We start from the raw sequence: 16,580 nt of genomic DNA on the forward strand, positions 1-16,580 counted from the left end.
TTCTGAAAACCTAAGACTGTGAGTGGACGTGAGGGTGAGGAAAGTGCAATGGGATCCATCCACAGCGGAAGACGTGAACAATGTGTTAGGTGGTGCTATTGGGTTTGCGGCAATCAGTAACAAAATGAGGACGGTTGGTTGAGAACTTTTAGGATCTGGAGTGGGGGAGGCGCCAATCTGAGTTTGCCTAGGGCATCGGTATTCAAACTGTGGATCACGGCCCGGCGGGGGGCCGTGGCCGCATCCATGGGAGGCCGTGAGAGCCCAGCATGAAATGTAGAAAATGTGTATATATATATATATATATATATATATATATATATATTCAGTGGAAAAACTTTGTTAAAGGGACGTTATGATTAAGTTGCTCTACTAAAAACCTATGAAATTCAGTGAAAAAAACTTTGTTAAAGGGACGTTATGGTTCCAAGTAAAACCGAAAAACCCTTGAAATTTGCCAGTTATGGTAAGCTAAGCAACCATAATTCGCGCCACCACCATGCACTGCTAAGACTAACACCCAGTACATCAAAGATGACATCACAAATGTCATTGAGGACATCACTGATGACATCCCATGTCTGGCTCCCCTTTTTTCCTTTATTGACATATCTAGGCCGCATGGTTTTCTTCAGTAACAGTCAGGAATTAAAAGTAGAAAAGGTAGTATATTTGTAGACTTATCCTTCAAGTATGTTCTTACAATAATTCCCTTAGGATCCAGTCATATCATATGAAACATATACATAGGGGAAGACACAAGTTTGAAAGACAGCAATCCTTTCTGTGCATTAAAATAATCAATAGAGTTGTCAGCACTTTCTGATAGTTCTGTTGTTTTTTTATTACTGTACTTTCCCTGTATATGCTCCTATTTTTATATCTTGTATTCACACTACTTTCCTTAGAGTCCAGGCACATCATGTGATATATATATATATATATATATATATATATATATATATATATATATATATATATATATATATATATATATATATGGTAAGTAGCAGCTTTGAAACAGAGCAATTATTTTTCTGCATAAAGGTAATCAGTTAGGTTATGAACACTTTTTGCTACCACTGCTGTTTTTTTTCTTACTTCAATTTCCTTGTATATACTCATATTTGTATGTGGTGTTGTCTCTTTGTGTTTTGTCTATAATAATGCAATTATGTAGTAAGTGGGTTTTATTATCTACTTATCACATGTTTCACAGTATGCAAAAGTCTAATAAGAAAACAGTTATCATTTCTCTATTCAACATGGCAAGCTTATGAATATTGCACCTCCATCATGTATGCTGCACACAATGCCTATGTTTCTACATAAGCACCTTAGTATACTGGTTGGACTAATTAGCCCTTGATATTTATTCCAATGATCATTGACACTTTTTTAAATTAACATTACAATAAGAAACCCTTGTACAGACTTTTCATGAAAGGTAAATGCACATGTGATGTCATCAGTGATGTCATGAATGACATTTGTGATGTCATCTTTGATGTCCTGGGTGTTAGTCTTAGCAGTGCACGGTGGTGGCGCGAGTTATGGTTGTTTAGCTTACCATAACTGGCGAATTTCAAGGGTTTTTCAGTTTTACTTGGAACCATAACGTCCCTTTAACAAAGTTTTTTTCACTGAATTTCATAGGTTTTTAGTAGCGCAACTTAACCATAACGTCCCTTTAATAAAGCTTTTTCACTGAATTTCATAGGTTTTTAGTAGCGCAACTTAACCATAACGTCCCTTTAACAAAGTTTTTTCACTGAATTTCATAGGTTTTTAGTAGCGCAACTTAACAATAATAACTTTAACTTTATGTACATTAATATGGAACATACTAACCTCTTCTACTGAACTTGATGTCCGCAAACTCTTTTAATGTCCGCGGACATGTTCGGAGAACAGTACCACTATGTTTGATTGTTATATCATAACATAGGAACATTTAACAAATTCAAAAAGCAACACACATACACATTATATGTAGTAATACATAAGAAATGTAACCCATATATGTAACACACTAACCATTCATTTAAATAAAATATGTTCTAAAATGGAATATACCAGAAGAAGATAAATTGCCTTCCAACATAATTACCTCACAGACACTACGAACTAAGAACAACACCAGACCTACCCAGTACTTAGAACATATTTTACCTGAAATAGTAAGTGTACTTCATTTTACTCATATATTTATAAACTTTCTGTATTAGATTAAAAAAAAAATAATATCTTTTTTTTCTCACAGAAATGTCTAGTACTCTGGAATGGCTAGAGCAGCATTTCCCACATGAGGAAATGTCACAAGATAGTGAAACTAATGGTAAACACTTTACAATATAAACCATTTAATTATTATTATTTTATATACATTTAACATATATATATATTTTTGTACAGAGCATACCAAAAGAGAAAATACCTCTGAAGAAGCTGTTATGGAAAACATGCTTGACAGCATAAAATCAAAAATTGATTTATTGCTGACCAATTTTAATAATTTGAAAACGTTTGTTGAAGATCATTTTAAAACAAAAATGTCATACCATTGCCCCACATGTACTTGTCCCCCTCACCATATCCCAGTCAATTATCCCCAAACCATCTCCATAACCCAAAACATTTTGATGAGACTTCCATCCCTTCTTCACCTGATACCAATCATGTTGAAACCCCTAATTCTCCTGTTTTTGTTTCCGTTTCTGCCTCACCTTCTCTGTCATAAATTATTAATATATGTTAAATAAAGTTACATTTTTATATTGAGTTGTAATTAGTTTCCGGTTTTTTAAAAAATAAAAAACAATGTAGGTGTCCACGGACAGCGCAGGTGTTCTGAAATGTTCGCAAATAAACAAAAATGGAGCTGTCCTGAAGAACACTATACCTGTCCGTACTGTTCGCTAGCAAGTTGAAACTCTTCTAAGAACACACACGGTGTCCGGAAATGTTCGTAAATAAACGAAAATGGTGGTGTCCTGAAGAACACTATACATGTCCGTACTGTTCGTTAGCAAGTTGAAACAACACAATTGGTGTTCTGAAATGTTCGTAAATAAACTAAAATGGAGGTGTCCTGAAGAACACTATACCTGTCCGTACTGTTCGTTAGCAAGTTGAAACTGTTCTAAGAACACACGCGGTGTCCTGAAATGTTCGTAAAGAGACGAAAATGGAGGTGTTCTGAGGACGCTATTTCTGTCTGTATTGTTCGCAAGCAAGTTGACACTGTTCTAAGAACAAATGCCTGTCCGTAACTGTTCGCTTGACGTCTGACGAACTTTTAATTACTTCAGGACCCGAACAGTGTCTGTAGAACATCAACGCGCATGCGCAAACCAATGCCCGTGCATTTGGTGTCCTGCGGACAGCTGCTTCCTTTGCGAACATGTTCGCGAAGCAACCATGTGACTGCGCCCACGCTGATCGCATGTTCTGAATGCAGACACTGTTCGTGTCCCCGAACCATTTAAAAGTACATTTTAAAATAATCCACAATATTTTCCAATAAAAACTCACCATAGCACAAGTCCCACATACTAATTATAAGTTTATATATACTTTATGAAACCTTCTAAACCTTTTTTTGTGTTTGATCTGTCCGCGGACAGCGCGCATGTCCGCAGACCGTGCACAAGCACCCCTATAAAATACCACGCCCTAAAGCTTATTCTCATTGTGTTTCTGGCTATTCTACAGAGCACAGAGATTTTTGCTGCAACCTGCAGATTTCCATCTTCAACCTGATGGCATCTTTGGCTCCACTGCTGCCACCTGGTGCTGTGTCTGCCTCAGCACCACCCCCACCCCCTCCACCACCACCACCTTCCCAAGGGCCTGAAATGGGGAACAGGAGTGAGGATGCAGAGGAGGAAGAAGAGGATGACGAGAATGAGGTAGAGGAAATCCCTACTACCCGCACTAGGCGTGAGTCCTGGGTGTGGCGGTTGTTTACCATTTATGGGACTGGTCCTAAGGCAAACTGTGTTATCTGCAATGAGCGCAAAATGATACTCAGTCGCGGAAAGCATGGTTCGTACAGCTTTGGGACCACGACCATGAAGCGACACCTGAGGTCATTTCACTATGGGGCTATTCGCAAGGTTGTACCTTGCGAAGAACGTAGTAGGTTGATTTCCTCTACTTCATCCTCCGTTTCTGATCCTGTCACCACAAGGACCACCTCTATGGGACAGCGTCTTGCTCAAGCTGCCTCACAGGCCATACAGAATTCTGATGACCCTTACCTTTCGAGGGTCACAGTTGTATGTATGTACTGTGACACAGTACTCTGCAGGGGGGAGTGACTTCGGAGTGCTTTTGAGGCTATCGTCTCAGAGCACGAGAAGACCTGCTCACTACCCAAATAAAACCCACTCTACATCTTCTCCTCTCTCAGCTTGCCCTTCCTTATCCCTGTGGTTGGTGTCCCCCACTTTACCCTCCTTTCTCCTCCTCTCCTAGTGTGTCGTGTATAAAAAACCAAAAAAAATACAAAATAACATAAATAAAAAAAAAATAAGGCTCTTTTCAGAGCCGCCTTTCACAGTTAAAAAATAGAAGTGAAGATAAATGAAGCAGGGCCCTTTGTATTTCTTAGATGTCCGCGGACAGTTCGCGAACATTCAAAAAATTGGGGTGCTACCCTATTATAACCATTGCATTTTTCTCTGGGAGGAAGTGGTGGCTTTGAAAAGAGCCTTTGGGAGGTGTTTGTATGTCAAAAATTATAAATACTTAACACCTACTTCAAAATGGATGCTGTATTTCTAAAAAGGGTCGCAATGCATTTTGTACATTTCTCAGAAAAATCTGATTGCCAGCATAAGTAAGATGGACTCCATCTCTGCGATAAATGTATGTACTACGAAACATAATATTTTCATTGTGAAAAGAGGACATGCCAAAATCTCTTAGAAAGGCACAAACAGCCTTATTAACATTGCGCCTTGCTTTTTCCATTTGTGGACCTAATGAAGAAGAACAAAGCCACATTTGTCTCTGCGCAATCCGTGAAAATATCACTTGAGAATTAGGAAACATGTCCATGACCTTCCCAAGTCCTTCTTTCATAGCAAATTGCAAATAAATTCCAGTCACATGTCCTAAACTGTTCCCTCCACAATGAATTACAATTATATCTGGATGTTGCTCTGTCTCCAAAGTAGCCCAGAGAGGTAGCAAGTCTAACCACTTAATTCCACGTACTCCATGCCAGTGTACTTCCACATGTGGAAATCCAAGATCTACAGCTACATCACAGCTTTCTGCATGCACCTTCAACCAATGTATCCACGAATCTCCCAAAATCCAGACAATCTGTTTTCTGAAACACACAGCCATAGCTATCTGTTGTTCTCTCAGCAAAAAGAATATCTGAGAAACTCTCCTGGCACAACACACCCACTAAACTTTCCTGACCAATCCCTTTCAGTGCTCATTCTCGTTTGCATGACTTCTGAATCCAAAAATCCCTGCATGTAACTCCCGATGTCCGCGAACTACTGCCATGTCCGCGGACATAGCGTAACATGAACAGCCCTTCTACCATTTCTACTTCACTCTCTGTGCCATTCCCTCATTGGATGTAGCTAAGAAATCACATGACCATGCACCAAACACATTCAAGACCTCTACATCTAACTGCATCATCATAGATCAGCACTGAAAATGTACTGTGAATTTCTCTGAGTACAAGTGTCATATCATTGGCAAGCACCATCTACAAGAAATACTGTACAAGTCTCCAAGATTTCTACTTGCAACTCCATGCATGTCCATATGCATGAACACAAACTACAGGTATGCATATTTTCTGTACAATACATGAACACATTTTCAAACTGACTTTTAGCTTGTGTAATCTGGAAAATGAATTTACTATATTTTTTTCCAATTTCCTAAAATCAACTGTCACTTATAAACCTTTATACTATTTACTTTCTTTATACACACACACACACTCAAATCATGGTAAACTAACATTTTTTAAATGAAATGTATAGACTACATATATTCAAACAAAATTGCATGCATGCACACTCTATGTTCAAATCTCAAAAAATGATACTTATACAATTACATATTTTTTTTTTATTTTTTTTTTAATTACTTTTATTTAAGCATGACATTGATGCACTATTACCTAGAACAGCTTAGTTACAGAAATAGTGGTATTCAGTGGTACATTATGAATTTCACAAGACATAGTAAAGATATTCTGTTTGTTACAGTTAGTCATTGCAATACAATTTGTTCATTAAGAACATATCATATGTATTGAACTGGTGCGATGTATCTTATGTAAATAAGATAGTTTTAATGGTTTTTAGGAAGGCGCTGAGGATTTCAATTAAAAAAATCAATATCTAAATTAAAAACAGTGCTATATACAAACAAAATTACTAATTTGTTTCTTTTACAATTGCAGTGAAGACCATTCTCCTGAAAAGAAGCAGCCGAATTTGAAGAACAAAGAGGAACTAAGAATTAACCTGTTCATTTTAGAAAAAAGTAAGTAGAATATCACCACAATATTTTTATTATTAGTCAAACATACTGTAAAGTTAATTCATGCTATTTCTGTGCCTAAAAATAGAGATTGTGCACCGTTCTGTCCAAAAATCCCCATGTCTTAAACAGCGATTTACAGCCAGAATGGCGCACAAATTCCTATTTTTGGACACACAAATTACCCAACTCAACCGCTAGAATTTTCATATTATAGAACAAACAACTGTTTTAATTGTATATATTAGATTTACTATTTATACTTCTCCACAACGCTAGCTTATTTTTTCTGTCATCTGAACCTGAGTTTAGGAACATATTAATTGAAGAATACCCATCCCTACTAGTTGTAGTTCCCAATGCACAATCACACACCATTACATACATCATCTTACTCAAACACTCATGCACACATCACACATACATTGTAGAACACCCCAACCCATACCATCTTTATTTTTTTTAACAGACCCTAAAGAATGCCTACCAAAAGTCATGTCCGTAGAAAGCAACGCAGAAGTAGAGCAAATGAAAATAAAAGTGTGCAACATAAGCATCCATCTCTAGCAGAATTTGTAAAAAGAAGTTGAAACAAAACAGCTAATACAGTCATTTACTGAAACACAAGAAGTTTCAAGTACAAAAACGTTGCTCCTCTATCAAAATGTAAAACAAACCAAAAAACAATTAACAGAAAATCAGCTATCACTACGGATAAAACTGCTTCTTTAAATTTTAATATAGTGCAAAGTAAGCATACCAAGAAAAGTATTTTAGTCAAAATGTTCTGTCACAAAGTCCTTCAAAATCTTATAAAAACAGGAGAGAAATGTTCAATGCTTAAAACCTATCGTAGGAAATTAATCTTAGAAGCGTTGATAGACAGTGCAATTATTCTCAAAAGAAAGTTATTTATTTTAGTGTTAAACAAAATGAAACCACTAACAAAACTAATAACTAAATTACAAAAAAGACTTCGCAATAAGCGAAATGTCAACAGAAAGAACTTCTTAAGTATCTGCTGAGGTGAATGGAATCACACTACGAGCACAGAACCATACTTTAATGAAGAAGCGTACAAACAAAACCAAACAAATACAATAGCCATACATAGCAGTGGTCGAGGTTATGAAAAAGTTAATAATACCATAATGGAACAAGAAGTACTCCTTACAAAAATATGCCCTCAAAACTTAGAATTACCCTTCCATTCAACTGAATCAGAACGTCTAGTGTACAAATGGCCATGCACGTCAAAATGTAACATTCCCAAACAATTTTTCAAGTCTTTACACCAATTCCTCTATCAATATGTAAAAAGCAAAGACAAAATCAAAATTAAACTACTGCAAAATATGGATACTTGTCCAGTGCGCAAATACACAGGACTACAAGGACATTCATTGGCCTGCATTACAGGACCTACATGTAAAACCACCTTCCATGATATCAAAAGAATATCAACACATCATTCAACTATAAGAAATCTAGTCTATAAACTGTACTATGCTAAAAGTCCTGATTTAGCACTAGCAAATTTAAATAACATTCTTCTACATGGTACAGACCTACTTCAAGAAATTGACTATATCCAGAAAAAATATTTTGGAAGTGAAAACCATTTACAGAATGAAATAGCTTTAAACCAAATTAGCAACAATTCTACACATGGCAACCTTTTGCAAAACACATACAAAAAAGAAATACTAAAGTTTAAAAGTACTACAGCTGAAGTACCAAACCATGTATGTTTATGTTGCCGCAGACATTTTTATAAAAGTAACACAAAAACTGTAGACCTATCATATAAAATAGAAGACAATGAAGATTCTAAATGGTTTGAATTAGCTCTCTACCTTGTAGCAGAAAGCAAATACAAAATAACTGACCCCTTAATACTTTGCAGTTACTGCACTACAAAACTTGACAACAACCAAACTCCTTCACGTGCAATCACAAATAATTTGGAATTATACCCACTACCAAAACCCCTACAACAACTTAATTTATATGAGAGCATCATAATTCAAACAGTGCACCCATTTCAAACAATAATACGCCTTCAACCAAAAACAGCAAAATTACCTCCCTCTAAATTGGTAAAAGGCATTCACGGAAAAATAGTTTATTTACCATTAGATCTAAAAGAAAATGTGCATACTCTAGGAGTGCAACGTCCAATGCAGCAATCTTTAATTATCTTAGTAAATGGAGTACCTACAAAAGACAAAAAAATATGGCAACAGATGGTAGATTTACATAAAGTTAGACAAGCCTTGCAAGAGAATAATGAATATTACAAAGAAATTAATATTGAAGAAAACTTGAAGGATACAACTGAAATAATTCAAGAAACACAAGAAACTGGTCAATTTGAGCTCCTAGATCCTGCTACAATATCAAATACTTTAGACCATTATACAATTCATCCTTTGCACTCTAATGACACCGTAGAAGATGCACTGGAAACGTACCAAATGCGTCAAACAAAAGGATCACCAATCAGCATATGGGAAAAAAGTATAGAAGCGCATGCTTTTCCTCTACTCTTTCCTACTGGCAAAGGAGGAAGGTACGAGGATAGACCTATTCAAATATCAGCATCAGAATACCGCTCATTACGGATGTATTCTGAAGATCCCAGATTTAGACAAAATGTGGAATACATATTCCACCTACTCTTTGAAAGTGAACTAGCAACTTTATGTTACGGAGTTGCACTCATATTAAAATCAGGATCACACTTTCAAAATATGACAGCTACACAAGTATTACAAAAAGTGCAACAAAAGGATGAGGTTTTACAATCAAATATTACAAATCTATTAGCAAATATGTGTGGTACTAAAGAGTACTGGTTTCGACGTCATGGAGATGTACATTGTATGATCAGAAACCTTGGCCCACCCACTTGGTTTGTTACATTAAGTTGTGCAGAATATGCATGGAAAGATTTACATGATTTCCTACGCATATCAAACAAAAACAAAACAAACAGAAATACTAACACCAGGAGAACTTTGTTCTTTGGATCCTGTTAATGTTTCAAGATATTTTCACCATCGCTTCATTGCTATGCTACATTTTATTTGTAATAAAACTGTTCCTCCCCTTGGAGAAGTGAAACACTTCTTTTGGAGAAAAGAATACCGAGCCAGAGGAGCACCACATATCCACATGCTTTTATGGATTAGAGATGCTCCTAAATTTGGTCAAGACAGTGATGCCACTGTTTTACAGTTTATTGAAAAATATGTCACTTGTGAAATTCCATCAGAATCCACAAATAGTGATCTTCATGCACACATTTTACAATTTCAAAGACACAAATGTGGCAAATATTGTTGTCGAAAATACAAAAACAAAGGGAAATACTACACCAAATGCCGATTTGGTTTCCCTAGACCAGTTACAAATACAGGTCAAGTGAACAACCTCATGTCTTCAGTTAGACATAGTGTTAAAGGTAAGTCACCTAAAAATACATATTACATAAAAAGAAAAGAAGAAGAAAAATATATCAATGATTATAATGCAATAATTGCCCACTTATGGAATGCAAACATAGATGTGCAGTACATTGCAGACAAGTCTACTGCAGTTGCACGATATGTCACAGCATACTTAACCAAAGCAGAAAAGACAGAGCTCCAAGACCTCTGGAATGACCTGTCATCAGATAAAACAGTGTCTCAGAAATTATACAGCTTGGGCATAAAAATACTCTCCCATAGAGAATGTGGATCATATGAAGCAGCTGATCGTTTAACTGGTACTGCATTGTATTGTAAATCTGAAAATATAGTATGGCTAAGTCTTGGTCCAGCTAAATCTAGAAAAAGAGTTCTAAAATCATACGAAGATATAGAAACAATAGCCAAACATGATCCCAACAGCCAAGACATTTTAAAAAACAATGTATTGGACACATACTACCCAAACAGAAGTAATACTTTGGAAACCATGTGTCTATACCACATGGCCCAAAACTACACATACAAAAACAATATAAAACCTGATGAAAAAAAGGTAAATACAGAGTGACAAACTGTGAAGGCAGCTTAGTTAAACTCACTAAACCAAATTTAATTAATCATATCAAATTGTCATTGAAGACTCCTCAACATGAAGAGGTATATTACATGTCCCTGTTACAACTCTTTAAACCATGGAGAAAAGAAGAAGAAATACTAGATAACTATGACTCATATGAAGATGCTTTCAAAGCAAATGAAAGCACTATAACTGATGTAAACGTTACACAATACAAAACAATGTTGCACAATGAACAGCAACATGAAGAAGAACTCCAGGCCCAACTAGATAAAGACATTCCTGACAGTAGTCAACCTTCTGTAACAGAAAGCCAAGAACCACTGGGAGAACCACTAATAATAAATGAGGCAGAATTAGCTATGATAGAAGTAGAAAACACCATGTGTCAGTATGAAGATAAAGAAGACTTAACTATACTACAATCAAAAATAAACAAAGAACAACGTAGCATTTTTGAAGAAGTAACAAAACAAATTGCACATGGTGTACAACATGAAAATAAAGAATGTTCCTGCCATAATTATAAACCTATACTACTGTACATCAGTGGTGAAGCTGGTTCTGGCAAAACATTCCTAATCAAAATCATCAGTAAATTCCTTCAACAATTGACAAACAAAAAACTGTCAGCTGTTGTCACTGCCCCCACAGGTTTAGCTGCCTACAACATTGGTGGTGTCACTTTACACCGATTACTAATATTGCCAGTAGAACACCAGAACAAATAAGACTATTACAAACTTTCTGCAGAAGCTGCAATGGAACTACGCAGAGTATTGAAACAAATTAAAATGCTACTAATAGATGAAGTGAGCATGGTCTCCAACCTAATGTTGGCTTTGATTCACCTCAGATTACAAGAAGTACTCAAAACAAACTATGAAGAGCTCTTTGCAGGAAAACACATTATTGTTTTTGGAGATCTTCTTCAATTGACACCAGTAAAAGGTGAGCCTATTTTTAAAACAATAGGACACAAACTCTGCCGTAAAACTGTTGGCAGCATTGGAAATGTCAACCTTTGGCAACATTTCCAATACAGAGAATTGACAGAAAACATGCGGCAATCTGCAGATCCCACTTATGCCAACATCTTAAAAAGTATCAGAGTTGGTATACTTTCTAAAGAAGCAGAAGCAATATTGAAAACCCGGCAAATTAATGCACTTTATGGCGATAATGCTTGTGCTACAGATGTTATGGAACAATTAGCCCACAAAAATGTCAATTGTATGGCCTTAATGCCAACTCGTGCAAGCTGTTTCAAATTCAATGAAATAATGTTAAGTAAAGAAATGCAACCAATAATGGAAATTAGCGCCACAGACAAACTAGATGTACATGGTATGACACTACCTATGTGTGACCAAGCCACAACAAGACTAAATAGTTTAGAAAAATCAATCTCAAACACAGTAATGCTTAAACGTAACCTTGATGTGGACCAAGGACTAGTTAATGGAGCACTGGGTACAGTTGTTGGCTTTCAAACATACCCACATGACAACAAAATTCAGTTTGTCAATATACTCTTTGACAAACTTTCAGAAGTAAAAAGGATAGGACGCTCAACAGCTCGATTCCTTCTCTTCAAAGACGTGTATGTACGCAGAGAACAATTTTCTCTAACTCTTGCATACGCAGTCACGATTCATAAATCCCAAGGTCTTACCCTAGACAAAGCAATGATACATATTGGTAACACAGTCTTTAAAGAAGGCATGAGCTACGTAGCACTATCACGCTTACGTACACTTGACGGTCTATTTCTAATCAACTTTGATGCAAGTAAAATAAACGCTGATATTCCTTGCATTTTAGAATACAATAGACTTCGCTCACTATACACCCCCCATCTAAACACATATTCTGTTCCACAAAAAGTAAAACGTTATAAAAGAAAAATAAATCAAACAGAAATGCAACAGGATGTCACTGCAAATCCTCCAAAGAGAGTAAAAGAAAGTAATACTTCATCAAGTACCACAAGCAAAAAAGAATCAATTAGGGAAAGTAAACCAGGTACTTCTTCAAAAAAGGAAGACAAACTCCAAAAAAGGAGTCAGGTTTAAACTCTCAAATATAGTTGGTGTAAGTTGCTACGCAAATGTAGCAATGAATATTCTATTTCAATTACCACCAATTGTTGACAACATTTACTTACACAGTACAGACCCATTGTGTATGCAAATGTTAGTACTTCACAGAAATGCAGCAAACAATCCTGTTAACACATATAGTGTTTATGGAATAAGACAACAATTTGGACTACTGGGCTGGAATGGTGCAATTCACTATAAACTCACAGGAAGATCCACAAGAATTTCTAATGTACTTACTACAAGTACTAGAAAACAAAGACATACCTATAAATTAAATCTTCCAGATTTCATACATGTGGAAACATACATGCACTCTCTGCAACAATGTGACACAAGAAGAAATCCCCAATGAACGCTTCGTATATATATCAATACCAAATTGTGAATCCATTCCATTTCAGCAACTTGTACAAAATGCAAACCATGGTAGATTATGTTCTACCTGCAATTCAGATAATCGCTCCACATTAGTAATACAAACACATAGTAAATACGCAATACTAATGTTTCTATGTTACAATGCAGATGGTACCAAAACAACTGCAAGCTGACTGGATTCACACATGGTCAAATATCACTTGGCAAGAAAACCTTCACAACAATAGGTATAATCTACCACGCAGGAGCCACAACCAATGCAGGTCACTACACTGCATGTATAAAAAAGAAATGTGGATGGTTTGAATGTAATGATAGTACCATTACTCTAAAGCAGAGATTACCAGCAAATCTTACAAACGCTTATTTAATGTTCTTAAAACCAAAATTTGATAAATAAATTGTTCTTAAACCTTAACTAAACTTGTAGTAAAAAAATATAAACTGTTAGAATATTCCAAAAGCTATATGACTGCCCAAAGATTCTACAACAGCTAATCAGATAAATGAATACCACTAAATTAGAGCAAAAAATAGACAGCTAGAATACGCCAATTGGTATCTAACTGTCCCAAAATTTAACAATATCCAAACAGATAAATCAATGCCACTAAAATATATAAAAAAATAGACAGTTAGGATACACCAATTGGTATCTAACTGTCCAAAAATTTAACAATATCCAAATAAATAAATCAATACCACTAAAATATATCAATAAATAGACAGTTGGAATACGCCTACTGGTATCTAACTGCTCCAAAATGTTATAATATCCAAACAAATAAATAATATGTTACTGCTCCATAAAAATGCAACAACCCAATGTATAAACCATTAGCCAGAAGCAACAAGTCAACACTGAAAACAAACAAACAAATAAACTGTAGCATAACAGAAAAGGGGTATTTTTTTAATCCAACATGGATTTTTTTTTCTCCCACAGACCCAATGATTTTAGCAACAAACACAGAAACTGAGCAAATTGCACAGTACTCTGGTTTGTAATCTACTAAATATGAGGGTCCAAAAAAAAAATGTTGATTATACAATGTAATAAGTCATTACAAAATACTAATACTAACATGCTATTTTTTTTATCACAGAAATTAACAAGAAATACATGTACTCCAGTTACTAAACCAAACAGTATTATACACTGTATGCCATAGCCACAACCATTGCAGCATATCACACCCATAATATCTTATAACTTTTTTCCTTATAAATTTGTTTTTGACCCAAAGTTATAAGCAACTATAACTGTGATATGCTGCGGTGGTTGTGGCCAGGGCATAGAGTGTTGGGTGCATGGAAAAGTTTCCAAATGGTCATGCACCCAACACTCTATGCCCTGGCCACAACCACCGCAGCATATCACACCCATACAGTCAAACATTTCAACAATGGCCTATGGAAACTTTTAATGTCCACGGACATTACCAGTGTTCTTAGAACACTTTCAATTTACCAGCGAACAATACGGATAGCATCTTCAGGACACCCCCTACGAACATTTCAGGACATTGTGAGAGTTCTTAGAACACATTCAACTTGCCATCAAACAATACGGACAGCATCTTCAGGACACCCCCTATGAACATTTCAGAACACCGCAAGAGTTCTTAGAACACTTTCAACTTGACAACGAACAATACGGACAGCGTCCTAAGAACACCCCCATTTTGTTTATTTGCGAACATTTCAGGACACGCGAGAGTTCTTAGAACACTTTCAACTTGCCAGAGAACAATACGGACAGCATCTTCAGGACACCCCCTACGAACATTTCAGGACACCGCGAGAGTTCTTAGAACACTTTCAACTTGACAACGAACAATACGGACAGCGTCCCCAGAACACCCCCATTTTGTTTATTTGCGAATATTTCAGGACACCGCGAGAGTTTTTAGAACACATTCAACTTGCCATCGAACAATACGGACAGCGTCTTCAGAACACCCCCTACGAACATTTCAGAACACCGCAAAAGTTCTTAGAACACTTTCAACTTGACAACGAACAATACGGACAGTGTCCTCAGAACACCCCCATTTTGTTTTTGCGAACATTTCAGGACACCGCGAGTTTTCTTAGAACACATTCAGCTTGCCACAGAACAATACGGACAGCGTCTTCAGGACACCCCCTACGAATATTTGAGGACACCGCGTGAGTTCTTAGAACACACCCCCATTTTGTTTATTTGCGAACATTTCACGACACCGCGAGAGTTCTTAGAACTCATTCAGCTTGCCACAGAACAATACGGACAGCGTCTTCAGGACACCCCCTGCGAACATTTGAGGACACCGCGTGAGTTCTTAGAACACACCTCCATTTTGTTTATTTACGAACATTTCAAATACGGACAGCGTCTTCAGGACACCCCCTACGAACATTTCAGGACACCGCGAGAGTTCTTAGAATACTTTCCACTTGACAACGAAAAATACGGACAGCGTTCTCAGAACACCCCCATTTTCTTTATTTGCAAACATTTCAGGACACCACGAGAGTTCTTAGAACACTTTCAACTTGACAACGAACAATACGGACAGCGTCCTCAGAACACCCCCATTTTGTTTATTTGCGAACCTTTCAGGACACCGCGAGTGTTCTTAGAACACATTCAGCTTGCCACAGAACAATACGGACAGCGTCTTCAGGACATCCCCTATGAACATTTGAGGACACCGCATGAGTTCTTAGAACACACCCCCATTTTGTTTATTTGCGAACGTTTCATGGCACCGCGAGAGTTCTTAGAACACATTCAGCTTGCCACAGAACAATACGGACAGCGTCTTCAGGACACCCCCTACGAACATTTGAGGACACCGCGTGAGTTCTTAGAACACACCCCCATTTTGTTTATTTGCAAACATTTCAGGACACCGTGAGAGTTCTTAGAACACATTCAGCTTGCCACAGAACAATACGGACAGCGTCTTCAGGACACCCCCTACGAACATTTCAGGACACCGCGCGAGTTCTTAGAACACACCCCCATTTTGTTTATTTGCGAACATTTCAGGACACCGCGAGAGTTCTTAGAACACTTTCAACTTGCCAGAGAACAATACGGACAGCGTCTTCAGGACACCCCCTACGAACATTTCAGGACACCGCCAGAGTTCTTAGAACACTTTCAGCTTGCCACAGAACAATATGGACAGTGTCTTCAGGACACCCACTACGAACATTTCAGGACACCGCGTGAGGTCTTAGAACACACCCCCATTTTGTTTATTTGCGAACATTTCAGGACACCGCAAGAGTTCTTAGAACACTTTCAACTTGCCAGAGAACAATACGGACAGCGTCTTCAGGACACCCCCTACGAACATTTCAGGACACCGCGTGAGTTCTTAGAACACACCCCCATTTTGTTTATTTGCGCACATTTCAGGACACCGCAAGAGTTCTTAGAACACTTTCAACTTGCCAGATAACAATACGGACAGTGTCTTCAGGACACCTCCTACGAACATTTCAGGACACCGCAAGAGTTCTTAG

This window comes from Ambystoma mexicanum, chromosome 11 (assembly GCF_040938575.1).
Source record: "Ambystoma mexicanum isolate Mex_15411 chromosome 11, UKY_AmexF1_1, whole genome shotgun sequence".
Classification (NCBI taxonomy): domain Eukaryota; kingdom Metazoa; phylum Chordata; class Amphibia; order Caudata; family Ambystomatidae; genus Ambystoma; species Ambystoma mexicanum.